We start from the raw sequence: 12,849 nt of genomic DNA on the forward strand, positions 1-12,849 counted from the left end.
TAACTGATAGTGAGACAAATAATCAGAATCTACTCTAGCCTGATATTATTTGGAATTTGAGGGTGGAGCAGCAATTGGCTATGCTCGAGTCTTTAGCGCCTCCGGCTGTGAATCCAGATGTTTTTGCCATCCGTCACTGCAGCTTTGCCGCAACGCCCTGCAAATCAACTAATCTCATCTGCCAGTGCACACACTCCCTCTACAACAAACCTTCTGCCTCCACAACTGTCTTTCAGAATACCTGGACCCAGAATGCCTTTCTCCGTAAGGTTTGGAGTATGCCTCATGTATTTAACTATGGTGCTGATCCTCCCTGAACATGGTGAGTGTGGTTTTGAGTCTTTTAAGGAACCTTTTGGATGCAGGATATTTTCATACAGTGACTTTAAGCATTCCAAATACTATTAAATGTTACTGGAGATGACCTCTTGATTACTTTACAAGATGGAGTGCTCAGTAGGCTATATTATCCAAAATATTCAAATCAAATCACAAACAGATGCTTTTTGGAAGAATCTGAATACATCCACATTAAACATACTGAATAATATAAAGACAGCAGGAAATGTCTCTAGCTTAGAGCATTCCACACATAGTTGGAGTGAAAACTTAAGCAACTCAAATCACTGAGGAACTTGTGTATTCAGACAGAACTAAAGGTTAATTTCAGAGGTAGTACAATAACATACAAAGTCAATGGAATGAATTCACCCAGGATGGCACAATTAGATGAGACTGCTTGAGTTGAAAATGTTTCAACTTGGGCTTATCCTGGGCTTTATGAATCAGCTTCATACATGTACAGAGATCTTAGGGAAATGAAGAGAGACTGATGGGAAATAACAGTAGGAAGCTGGGTTTCTGGTGAGCTCTGTCAGAGGCTGAGTTGAATCAGTAAGCTAGATGTGCATTGGTTGGAGCAAATAAACACAAATCCAGCAATACAACACATTTCCAGGGGCCTGTACCACGAAGCGAGTTCAACATACCCAGGATATGTTTTCGTTATCTGGCTTAATAACCCTAAAAATCGCGATCGGGATAAGCGGTACCACGAAGCTGGTTATCAACTCGGTAAGTCAACCCAGGGTTTCCCAATCCAGCCGGGAGTGCGTTTACATAAAAGAGGCAGTGTTAGCAGCAGATGACCAATCGCAGACATGAACAAGTCCACTGTCAGCAGGGCGTCATATTTTATGAACGAGGATTAAACTGTAACACTACAGAAATACGACAGTAGCACGCCTGCATCTGACACATGCAGGGAGACAGAAAATCGCAGACAGTGTGAATGCCTAAATAAACAGGCGTAGGCATAATATTGCATTGATTTAAAGTGTTCTTATGAGCTGTATGAAAATATCAGCCTTATTATTTCAGCTCGGCTGTGTGTCAGCGTCTCCACATTAAAAGACTCGGGCACTGAATCAGTGGTCGTTCCACCTCACTTTAAAAAACTTGTCACTTCAAATCTGAGAGTAATTTATTTAACACACTCAAAAGTGTCCAAACATTATTCTAAATTAACTTCATAAAGCAATGAAATGAAAACTCCATTCATGCCATAAAATGTGCTCAGATAGGCTAGTGGTTGAAAGACAATCCCAACATTTAGGCTACTGAAAACTCACTGTCCCACCTTTTGGTGGGGAGGAACATGACTACGGTCTCTGTAGTAGACCTTAGAAAGCTATATTAACCTAAAATAGATAGCCTACTTTCATATTAAAATTTAGTATTTCAATATCCCTACCAAACTGCTTATAATATTCAGCCTCACATAAGACAAATAAAACCCATTTATTTTAAACGAACTGGGAGCAAATAAAAGATATTAAACACATTTCAAAGCAGTAAGTAGGCTTATCTTGCTGTACTGTAAAAACCTGTAGGCAACAATAGCCTGAGGCTTTTAATCAGTCGCTGTAGGATGATATCGCTATAGTCAAGAGTTTCTCCACATCACCGCTGCAAACATAAAGCAGCCTATTGGCTAAAACAGTCTATGGGATTTCCTACAGATGGTGATATAATTTTCCAAGAGAGCTGATTGGTCAGTAGGCGGCGTTTTCACAGAGTTGATCTCTTATCTGGAACATAACCTGCTCCGGAGCAGGTTAGCCATTCAGCATTTAAGTTACCATGGAGATCTACCCCGGTAAGAAGTGAAACACCTTCGTAGTACTGAAAACCCGGAGTTAACCCCGAAGTTATCTGGATAAACTCAAATCCTGCATCGTGGTACAGGCCTCTGATCTGTGTTCTGAAAAACGTTGATCCACTAAATCACAGTTTCCACTCGGACCTGAAGAATGTCTTTCCTCTCGCAGTCTTACTAATGTTGTCGCAGGTTTGTAGAGTTGAGCAGGTTGGACGACCCAAATGCAGGACACAAGGCTGACAGGTTCAGTTCAGTGATTTATAAAGGCAAACTAAAAGCACGCACACTTACACGTACAGTGGCTGAGTCCAATGTAAACCAAATAAATAAGCCAAATACAAACAGAAAATGTAAAACGAGTGTGATCCTTAATCCACAGAACAAACAAAGTACAGGCAAGACAAACAGCAACCACAACACACTGCAATGACCGGACAGAGACTGAACAGAAACAGCAAACATTTAACAGCAGGGACTGACAAGCAGGCGAGAGAAACAAAGGTGAGACGAATCAGGACTAACGAGACTGTGGTTATGAAGTCCTTTAAGCGCCTTGTGTTGACTCCTCGAGGACTCTGAGGCATGCAGGAAAGATTCCAGCTGACCCCTCACACCCTGGACGCAAACTGTTTCAGACTCTCCCCTCTGGCAGGAGGCTGTAGTCCATCAGGACCAAAACCTCTCGCCACAAGAACAGTTTCTTTCCGATGGCAGTGGGCTTCCTCAACAAGGCCCTGGTCCCCACTGCCAGTGACTCTCATACCCCCCTCCCCAAACTCGCACACACTCATACACTCTCCTGACCCCACACTTTACAACAACGCTCAACTGGGCTTTATGCTCATGTTGACAACTTTTGCACATACTTGTCAGCATTGTATTATAGTATTATTGTATCTTTTTATATTTTTGTATACTTGTAATTTTTTTCTGATCTCCTTACTTTTTATATATTTATATTACTATTTATGTTATGTGTACTGTAAGCACCAATTCATACCAAGGCAAATTCCGTATGTGAAAATGTACCTGGCAATAAACCCGATTCTGATTCTGAAAACAGAGAGACAGGCAGGCAGATACTACACAGGAATCATAACAGACAAAACCTAAACAAGTGTAACTAAACTAAAATAATGCAGACAAAGAACTAGAAGTAAATACTAAGACATGAACTAAGGCACATGAACAAAGACATAGAACCAAAACCCAGACTCCCCAACAAGACACACAGACAGGATTGTGACAAATGTAATGTTACTTGTTACTTGTGCTACTTTGAACAGAATGAAACCACATTTCCTCATTGTAAAATACATGCACACATGTAAGACAGAGGATTAACTCCAACACAACCCTGTTTTTTTGTCTGTCAAGTAAAGCTGATCATGAGCAGACAAACCAGGAAGAATGTGTGTGAGAGAGAGAGCTTTGAAACAAACACTGCCCTTCAGCGTTGGTTTCTTTAAACAATGACTGACTATGACGCAGTTTAAAGTTGCCAAAAGATTTTACGTAAAGTGCAGTGTATCCACTATATGCATTCAGGTAGCGGCGGTGCGCCACTGCTGAATCACAACCACCGCTACTAAAATGACTCACGATCATTAAACTATGCGCTACAAATGTTTTCACTCGCACACTGTGCAGCACGGCATCAGTCAATGCTCGACTCGCTTCGTCTCCTCGTTCTATGCAGAACATACGTGACAGATGGAATCTGAATCAGGAGGCGCGCAGCGAGTGTTTGATTGTCAGAGCGGCAGAAAGTGACAGTGAACGTGAGCGGAGGAAAATATTCTGGCAGTAAATGTACGGTGTCTGTTACAGTGTGTCGGCTTCTCAAGACCAAGAAAAATCTGTTGTTTCCCACCTGCTGGAAAAGTGAAGCTGGTTAGTGCTAAGTTAGCTAACATCTCCCCTCCCCTTCAGACCGCGCAGCTGAGCAGCTTCTACAGCAGCTACATAGCTGCTATGTAACTTAACATTAGCTCAATTTATAGAAACTGGAGGCTGTATTTTATTACTGCCTACTTGTCCAATGTTGAGAACATCGGGTACAAACTTCGACTAAACTGACGTAGCCTGCAGCTCTGTCCTGTAAATACTGATTCAATTATTTTTCAGTTTTCAGCCTGAAAAAGTGGTTTTGGAAAAGAAAGGACGGAGGTGACTGGAGGAGCTGAGGTTAGTAAAGCTAACTAGTGATGCAAAATAGTCCTTTTAAGCAAATGAAGAGACGTTTCTTTTTGGATTTTAATGTGCAAATAAAATGCACCTCAGAAGGGAGGAGGTTTCTCATGTTGCCCATTTTTTATATTAATGTCTACAGATAAATGTCAGAAGCTGTAAAATGAAGACACACAAAGCAAACATGAACAGTCGTATAATGATTGTGCTGCCCTTGCAATGCGATCTCTTGAGCAAAGCTACATAGCCAGTTAACATTCAACAGTCCACCAAAAAACAAGGCTTGACTTTTCTTGTGTTTTACTTAAGTTTTTTTCTTTTTTGGTTTGTTTTGTAAAACTGAAACATTACAGAATAAGTACATATATATCACTATACATACTACATATGCATACAGTTACTACACAATCCCTATCAAAGTGTAAAACCCGCACTGTAGCCTACTGTATACAACAAGCGATGTAGCATAGTTCACCTACCACAACATCTACAAGTCACAAAACAATTAAAGAACAGGCTAGCTCCTGCTGTGCTGCTAGCTAACAGAGCACATGTTTTTACCAAAGTATAAAAACGTTTCTAACATAACATACCTTACAAATGCAAGTGATTTACACATTACTTACAGGCACACAGTCTCCAAGGCAGAAGCAGATCAGAAATACTTTCAGCAACATGAATCCAGCACTGTCTTTCTTGACTTTAAAGACAGAACAATGATTCTGAGGACATATTAACAGGGTTAGACATGTTGTGTTGGGGTCCATCCTAGGGGAAACACTGAAGTTTAGTTGTTTTGTGAAGTGTGACTATTTGCAGCTGTATGGATTATTTTGAAAGACAGTAACAAACAACCTATTTTGTTATTTTAGACAGCAAGACATGTTGGTATTATCATGCAGTCAGATAGGATTTTATGAAGCAAAAGCATGGGTCTGGGTTCTAAGCTGTGGGAACTATGGTGGGTAATAATGGTATGCATATGTAAAATGACCCTTTAACAATGCCGCTCTTGACAGACTGTCATTGCATCACATGATTGTTTTACTTTATTTTTGTTTTGTTCAAGAAGAATGGAATTTAAATTTGTCTTTGCAACTACAGCTTTACTACGGTGAACAAAACACACCAGTGTGTGGATCCCACAGCCAGGTGGCTCAAAAGAAGATTCCAAAAGTTACAAAAAGTAAGTTTGGAAGACACACTCCAAGGTAGAAACAGTAATAAGCACACATTTTCTTTTAGTTCCATATGATAAATACCCTTAGTGATGGGTGTAATATGAATTCCTTTAATTTTCCAGATGAACCAAACTTGTTTTTCTCCACAGAGAGGAATGTGTTGCTATGACCTCTGAAATGCCTTCAACAGCCAAGATGAAGTTGACACATCATGATCTTCCAAGCAGAAATCTTCACATTTAACAATTGTTTTGCTTTATTCTTAATTTACAACTCCGATTTTTAGTTTCAATTTTCAGCTCAATATACTTTGTTTTTTAATATCATGATATTAACTATGTCTTTGTAATACTCTTTTAAACTAAATAATACTTTTGACCCAGTCTAACATATGCATTTACACAAACCTTGCAAAATATTATTATTATTAGTTCTTCAACCAGGAGAGTCCCACTTAGATTGAGAGTCTCTCTTTAAAGCTGGCCTGGCCAAGACAGGCAGAAGCATAAAAAAAATGAAAAAAACACATCGATCAGATAACCCTGAAGGAGAGACACGCATAGCGAGCTCACATTTCAAGAGTACTTTTGAGACAGCTTCACAATTAACAAATTAAGGAACCTACCTCTAATTCTTTCATTTTGGATTTAAAAGCATTTAAAAAGATTAATTAATTGAGATTCAAGTCCTTTTGCAACGTATTTCACGCAAAGTCTGCAGAATACACAAATGTCCTTTTTCCAATTTACATGCGGGTCTTTGGAACAGAAAGCATAAAGAAGTCCTGAGAACGCAATGAGTATTGCCCCGCACTTCTCTGCGTGATAAGCACACATAGACCAAGAATTTCCTTATGTATAAAGGTGTACAGATACGGTGGCCAGAGCAGGCCATCCTACCAAATGAAGCCTTAATGTCTAGAAAAATGTATTTCTACCAAGTGAGATATGCACACGTTCATTAATAACTATGAACACTACTGGGGTTTACTGTGGTAGGTAGGTATATTAGTCACACCAAATTACATTTGATTGGATACATTTATGTCCGCCTGAGTTCAAGATGAGTCATCAAAAATATTGCAATGTTTTACAGCAAGAGATGAATTTTGATATAAAAATACTAAAATCACTATTTCTTTGACACACTTGTATGAAGAGATAATTAACACTGGGACACAGGATTAGAACATGAAGGAAATGTTATTTTCATTGAAGTGTTTTTAATAAAGTAAGTAACTCAATAGCAATAATCGGCCAGCAGATGTCGCCATTAGACGATCAACTGCTTTGCAACACAATTGAGTCACAGTTATCTAGTGTTTAGTGTTACTGACAGGTCAGGAGCTAGAGTTTTACTGCATCCACTCACCTTCAAATTAAAATAAGAAATGCCTGTTTAGTGTTGAGCTTCCAGCAGCTGAGAAAATAAATCAATCTAATGTCAATCAGCACACACGGTTTAATTTAAATACAAAAGATTTATTGCCAAAACAACATTTCCATATATTATTCATTTTATGTTATGTACACAAAGGGTTGATAAAATTATTTTGTACTCCTTAACCTCAAACTGAGGCCACAATGCAAACCACAATGTCCTCAATCTCAAGGCCCACATTCTCAAAGTCCTTGAGGCCCGTCTTCTCTCCGTCACACTCACAGAGGCCTTTGTCCTCAACATGCTTTTGTAGGACTTGCGTTGTCAGGGTTTAGTGTCTCTGTCTGCCTGGCCGGGGAGGATCCATCAGGTCCTTGAATCCCAGTTTCTCCAGAGGCTCCTTGGCCATCAGCTGACTGGAAATACACAAGGTAACGAAGGAAAACGATTCAGGTCTGATGAAAAATGTGACCAGATGTAATGATCATGAGAAACGCAGGCTGTATTATTTAAATTAGGTTTCTTACTGGTCCATGCGGCACTCCAGGTAGCCTTTGGACTGCAGTCGGCACTTGGAGTTGTCGAAGCTGTTGTCTCTCAGGCATTTCATAAACGTCTCCTTGAAGGCTTTACACTCTCCTGAAATATAAATAAGATACATGAAGGTCCAGCCATGGAGGTTAATGCTCAGATATGTCACAGCTTCCTGCGATAGACTGGCCACCTGTCCAGGGTGTACCCCGCCTTTCGCCCACTGTAAACTGGGATTGGCTCCAGCCCCCCGCGACCCTGTACGCAGGATGAGCGGTTGACGATGGATGGATGTCACAAGACTCAAGCTATTTCTTCAACGTGTCAGTTTGAGCCAATTTGGGCACATAAAAGTGTTCTTTCCTTAATGTAATAAAGACGAACTGTTAACAGGAGCAGGGCTGTGAGTCCACTGGGAGATGTAATTCAAAGTTTATTGGACTGTGCGTGGTTTCACACAGATTGTTAAATTGGGAAACGGTAGCATGCGTCAGCTTAGCCAGACTCTCTGTCTCTTGTGTATTATTATTACATTCAAGTCACAGAGCTGAGCACCAGTTCTGCTAAAAATTTAATAACCATCAATCTTAGAAAACCCTTGGGGAGGGCATTAAATAACACTTCCTGCTGTTCTGAAGTGTTTTCCCAGAATCCTCCAACAATCGTCTGACCATCTGGATGAAAACAATATTATGCATGTGTCCAGGTATGTCTCCCTGCTCACTCTCTACAACAAAAGAAACCTCTAAAGACATGGTTTTGAATGAAAACGTAAACAAAGTACAAAATCACACCAATCCAAAGTAATTTAACTATCAAGAAAACAATTCTCTAAATTAGCCATCATCTCTAGATTAAATTAACAAAAATGACTAATTTAGAAAGCTGCAGAAAGACGAGAGGGTCTGATTTAAGAGTTTAAGACCAGCTGGGTGTGTCCAGAGACCGCAGACTGCAGTGCCTGCCTCTGCTTAAATGCACTTATAACTAAAAATAAATAAATAACTACAAACATATAGATGTTGCTGAAATGCAGGAGAAATGGCGTGAGTTCAGTGACTTGTCTTCTCTTACCGAAGTGGTCCAGAGGGAAGGAGCCTTTTTCAGGAGGCCGGGGCGTAAAACTCTTCGACCCGAAGTTCATAGCTGGACATGTTTGTCTGGGGTTAAACAGCCTGTTTCTAAAAGCTGTGGGACTTTTTCCATAAAATGCGAAAGCGACAACAACAGCCGCCGTACGCGACCCTGTCGCGTAGATATGACGTATTTTTCAGCGCCGTCTCAGCAGACAGACATTAGTAGTCTATTGAATCGCATTGATGATCGATCGCATTTTCGTTTAAGTTTTTGTTATTGTTGGGGGTTTTTTTAACATAGAAAGTATTGTACCGCCATCAGAAATGAGTCATAACAGTTAAATCGATTTTTTAAAATATATACTAATAACGTTTTAATCGCACAGTCTGATGAGAAAAAACACCTAAACCTGCTAAAAACGCAAGGTATGACACAACATGGAAAACGGCCTGTAATTCCTATAAACTTATATTACACAGTATAAATATATAAATAATAATAATGTCATGTTATTAAAAAATGCTTGTGAATTGCAGCCCTATCAATAGGGGAATAGGCCTACCACAAATAAAGGTTTTTAATAAGATAAAGCTATTGATACAAGACAAAAATACTGTAAAAATGTTATTTTATTGCACTAAGATTAAATCTTATTCCTTTCATATAGGCTACATGTCTTGTTTTTATATACGTTGTTTTATTATTAGAGTGACCTAAAGCACGTTTAATTGCACCGACGGGGCTATGGCCTTCAAATGAACACTACTAGTTTTAGCACGGTTCCTGCATGTGGATTTTAATTATGTTAAGTGTGAGTATTGTTATTAGATGGAATGGCGGACTTTTCTAAGAGTGGTACAGTTTTAGGAGTCGCAATTAAATGTGTTCTGGTTGTCCACCACTGGATGTCTCACTTTCATAACATATAAGATTGAATAGAGGGGCGAGGAGACAGACAGGGAGGCAGGCAGGCAGAGGAGAGGTGGTGATGGTAACATATAGGCTTGATTATTATGCAGTCAGTGAGACTCGGTAATAGAGGAAGCAGTGAGGGAGAGAGAGAGAAACAGAGAGACAGAGAGAGAGAGAGGTTTCCCTTGCAATCGGCTCAGATCGTCCGGTCTTCTCCCTCTCCAGTCTTTCTTCTCCACTTCAGATCGGAGGTGACAGGTGATCGGGCTGTCTGTCTGTCGGATGTTCTTGGGCAGGATTCTTCCCACCGCGGTGAGGCTGGACGGATAAACTCACCATGGCGCTGGAACCGGAGGGGAACAACCGGCTCCTGCAAGACGTGCTGGCGAGACCGGGCAACGAAACGTGCGCGGACTGCGGCAATCCAGGTAGGCTAAGCCAGGGGTCTGGTGCAGGTAGTAGGCTACATGAACTATAAGCTGCTGTGCATAAGGTGGGGGAGACTAGTCAGCTGGTGCTTCAAAACCCAACAAGTCTGGGTGAATTGGGTCCAGATATGATGACAAAGGCCTGGCAGGGTACATACCTGAAAACACCCTGTTTTGCAGGTATAAAATGACCTAACAAACTGGACTCTGGACTTAAACACATAAAACACTCCTGTGTGTGGCTGTCATGGTGTGTGAGGGTGTACAAAGACATGTCAAGTGTCCCCTCCACAGCTATTACTGTTGTTACTGACTGTGTGTGTCCACGGTGTGTTTTCACTGGTGTGGTGTCCTCATGTTCTACACTGTCAGCAACCTCCACACAGCTCGCCCAGTAGCTAATTATTGGTGTGTGCGTTTTTGTTTTACATGTTTGCTTTTCATTTCCACAGCACTGATTTCACCCTAGTATGTATTCTCTATTAAGCAGCTTCATCCCTTTCTTCATCTCCATCCTCTCCCCATGCATTCCCCCTTTTTAATCCGCTCCCTTCCTCCTCCCCCTCCTTTCTTCTCACTGACATGGCAGTAAACCAGTGAGTGGGCACAGAGGCTCCAGTACAGGCCGTACGCCCAGTGTTTTGGAGCCGAGCCCGCCCAGGATGCCTGTTTCTCTGGCCCTGGTATCAGCTCCGCTGAGGACTGGCTGTAGTGGAGCAGCTTTTGGAGCCAGAGGCGCTCTTGCAAATTTCAATAGCTTTGTCTGAGCGGTGGGCACCTAAAGGGGGATTTCATTTTGACCAGAGGGTTGTGTTGTTGAGATCCATGCGGAGAAAGTCTCTCATTGTGGGTTGATGTTGCGTTTGTGTGTTGACTTTAAAGTATTTGAAATTTTGCTTCTCACCACTACCAACTTCAGCCTAATATGCTCATAAAAGTTTTTATGTTATTTGTTGTAAACGCTCAGTCTAAAACCAGGTTTCATCTGTTGATCTTTAGCGGTGGCATCGATGGAGATGTCAGTTGGTTGTCGGTCCACCACTTTGGTCTAGGTTGAAATGTCTGCTATTCGATGAATTGTGTGGACCCCAGAGGATGAAGTATACAATGAAATGTCTCAACATATGATTGATGGTTCCCAACTGTAGATATAACTAACTGTGTATACTCTGCATACTTAACCAAATGCATAGATGCTGTTCATACTGTATACCACCTTACATTTGCACTCTCTCTCTAACTCTGTCCACTTCTCCTCTATACAGTTTATAATTTCACATATAGCCTACTGTATAATATTTGTATTGTAACTCCACTGTACATATTAAGATATAGCATAACTTACACTGTAGTACTTACTTCCTGCACTCTGTATAAAACACTATATTCCTGCATTTCTGGTTAGATACTATCTTAGCTCTGTACCCGTACTCCTCATAATGACAATAAAGTTGGATCTAATCTAATGCATGCTAATGACTGATAAGTGAAATGTTGGATGGATTGCTATGAAACCTGGTACAAATATCCATGTTCCCCACAGGATGAATCGTTATCCCTTAATATTGCTCTAGTGCCGTCATCAGGTCCCAAGTTAATAAGTTTATACAATATTTTGTCCAATACTTGGTTAATGACCTGCAGACCTAATGGCATTTCCCTTAGCCTCATGTACTTGTTATCTGCCACCACTCTGCCTGAGTACAGCCTCACAGAGCCGGCTGCAGACATGCAGCCTCATAGTCTTGTTTGGGGAAAATTGGCACAATTACCAATACCCATGTAGCCTTATTTGACCCTTGGGATACTTTTTTTTGATGTAGTTTCCCTAAACAGTTCGACAATGATGCAAATTGCCTAGAGGAAACATTGGCTCAGATTGTTCCCCTGCTGGGTTTTGCATGGAAAATATGCCCCTTTCACCTTCGCAGTCATTACATAATCAAATTTAGCCAAATTTAGCCATGTCAAGCGAAGGTGGGACAGATGTTCTGTGTTGTGCAGCAGTTGCCGAGTAGTCCGAGAAGCTGTAAATGCCGGGTGACTGATTGATCACAGCTAGTAAAATTTCAGCTGGCGAAGTATACTCATTTATGCTGTCTTATCCCCCAGCAAGTGTTAAGATTCCCTCAAGCAAGGCACTTAGTGTTCAACAGTGTAACTTTGGTTGAATCCAAACAACTGCTTTCTCCCATATTTGCCTTCGAACACTCATTTCGTGAAATTTCCGGAGAGCAGCTGCTCAGATGAAAAGTGTTAACCAAATCGTTATCTTTCTCCCGTCCTCTGCTACCAGATCAGGCATTCCCAGGCTCATAATTCATATCTCATAATGGCCAAGATATGAATTATTGATGCTAGTTCGGTGGCTCCTTCCCGATGGGGACAGGATCTTATCTCAGTGGCTTTTCAGAAAAACATCACGGCTTCATTACAGCTCAAGATACCACAAATCATCTCAGCAGGCAAAGAAAACAGACAAACATGTATTGTACTGGAGTCGGTGTGAGCTAAGGTTACTTAGGAGGACGTAAGGAAGATAGTTAAGTAGGATGTAACAGGTAGTGCACTGTAGACCTACATATACGGGAGACCGATAGATAAGCCAAATAGATAATAAATAATTATAGATGTAAGCATTGTTATGTCAAGGATTACTCATTAATGGGCATTTTTAAATATCAGTTTATGCAGTTCTTGTAGTTGTCTTTAATTGAGGCTAATGACAGTTGAATTGAATGTAATAAGGTACTACCCTACTTGTTAATCAACTAGTTTCTTAATCATGGAGGATCTTTAGTTAAAATGTGTGCAATCATTGCTAAATCAGAATTGGCTTCATTGGCCTAGTATGTGTATGTTAAGGTGTAAATATGTTACATCCAGGCCAGAAAAAGAAAAGGGGTTCTTGATGATCAAAGGTTTAGCAAAAAAACAAAACAAAACTGCCAGACAAATGTGTTTTTTCTGTGCTTTTGCTTTTTTCATA

At 40.7% G+C, this 12,849-nt stretch overlaps 1 pseudogene; it reads right to left on the reverse strand.

Annotated features, from left to right (window-relative positions):
• Positions 1-6,989: 6,989 nt before the first annotated feature.
• Positions 6,990-8,587, reverse strand: LOC119892983 (annotated as a pseudogene).
• Between the last annotated feature and the right edge of the window lie 4,262 nt (positions 8,588-12,849).

This window comes from Micropterus salmoides, unplaced genomic scaffold (assembly GCF_014851395.1).
Source record: "Micropterus salmoides isolate LMB-PRFRI ecotype aquatic unplaced genomic scaffold, ASM1485139v1 Ms_hic_scaffold_766, whole genome shotgun sequence".
In the NCBI taxonomy this organism is placed as follows: domain Eukaryota; kingdom Metazoa; phylum Chordata; class Actinopteri; order Centrarchiformes; family Centrarchidae; genus Micropterus; species Micropterus salmoides.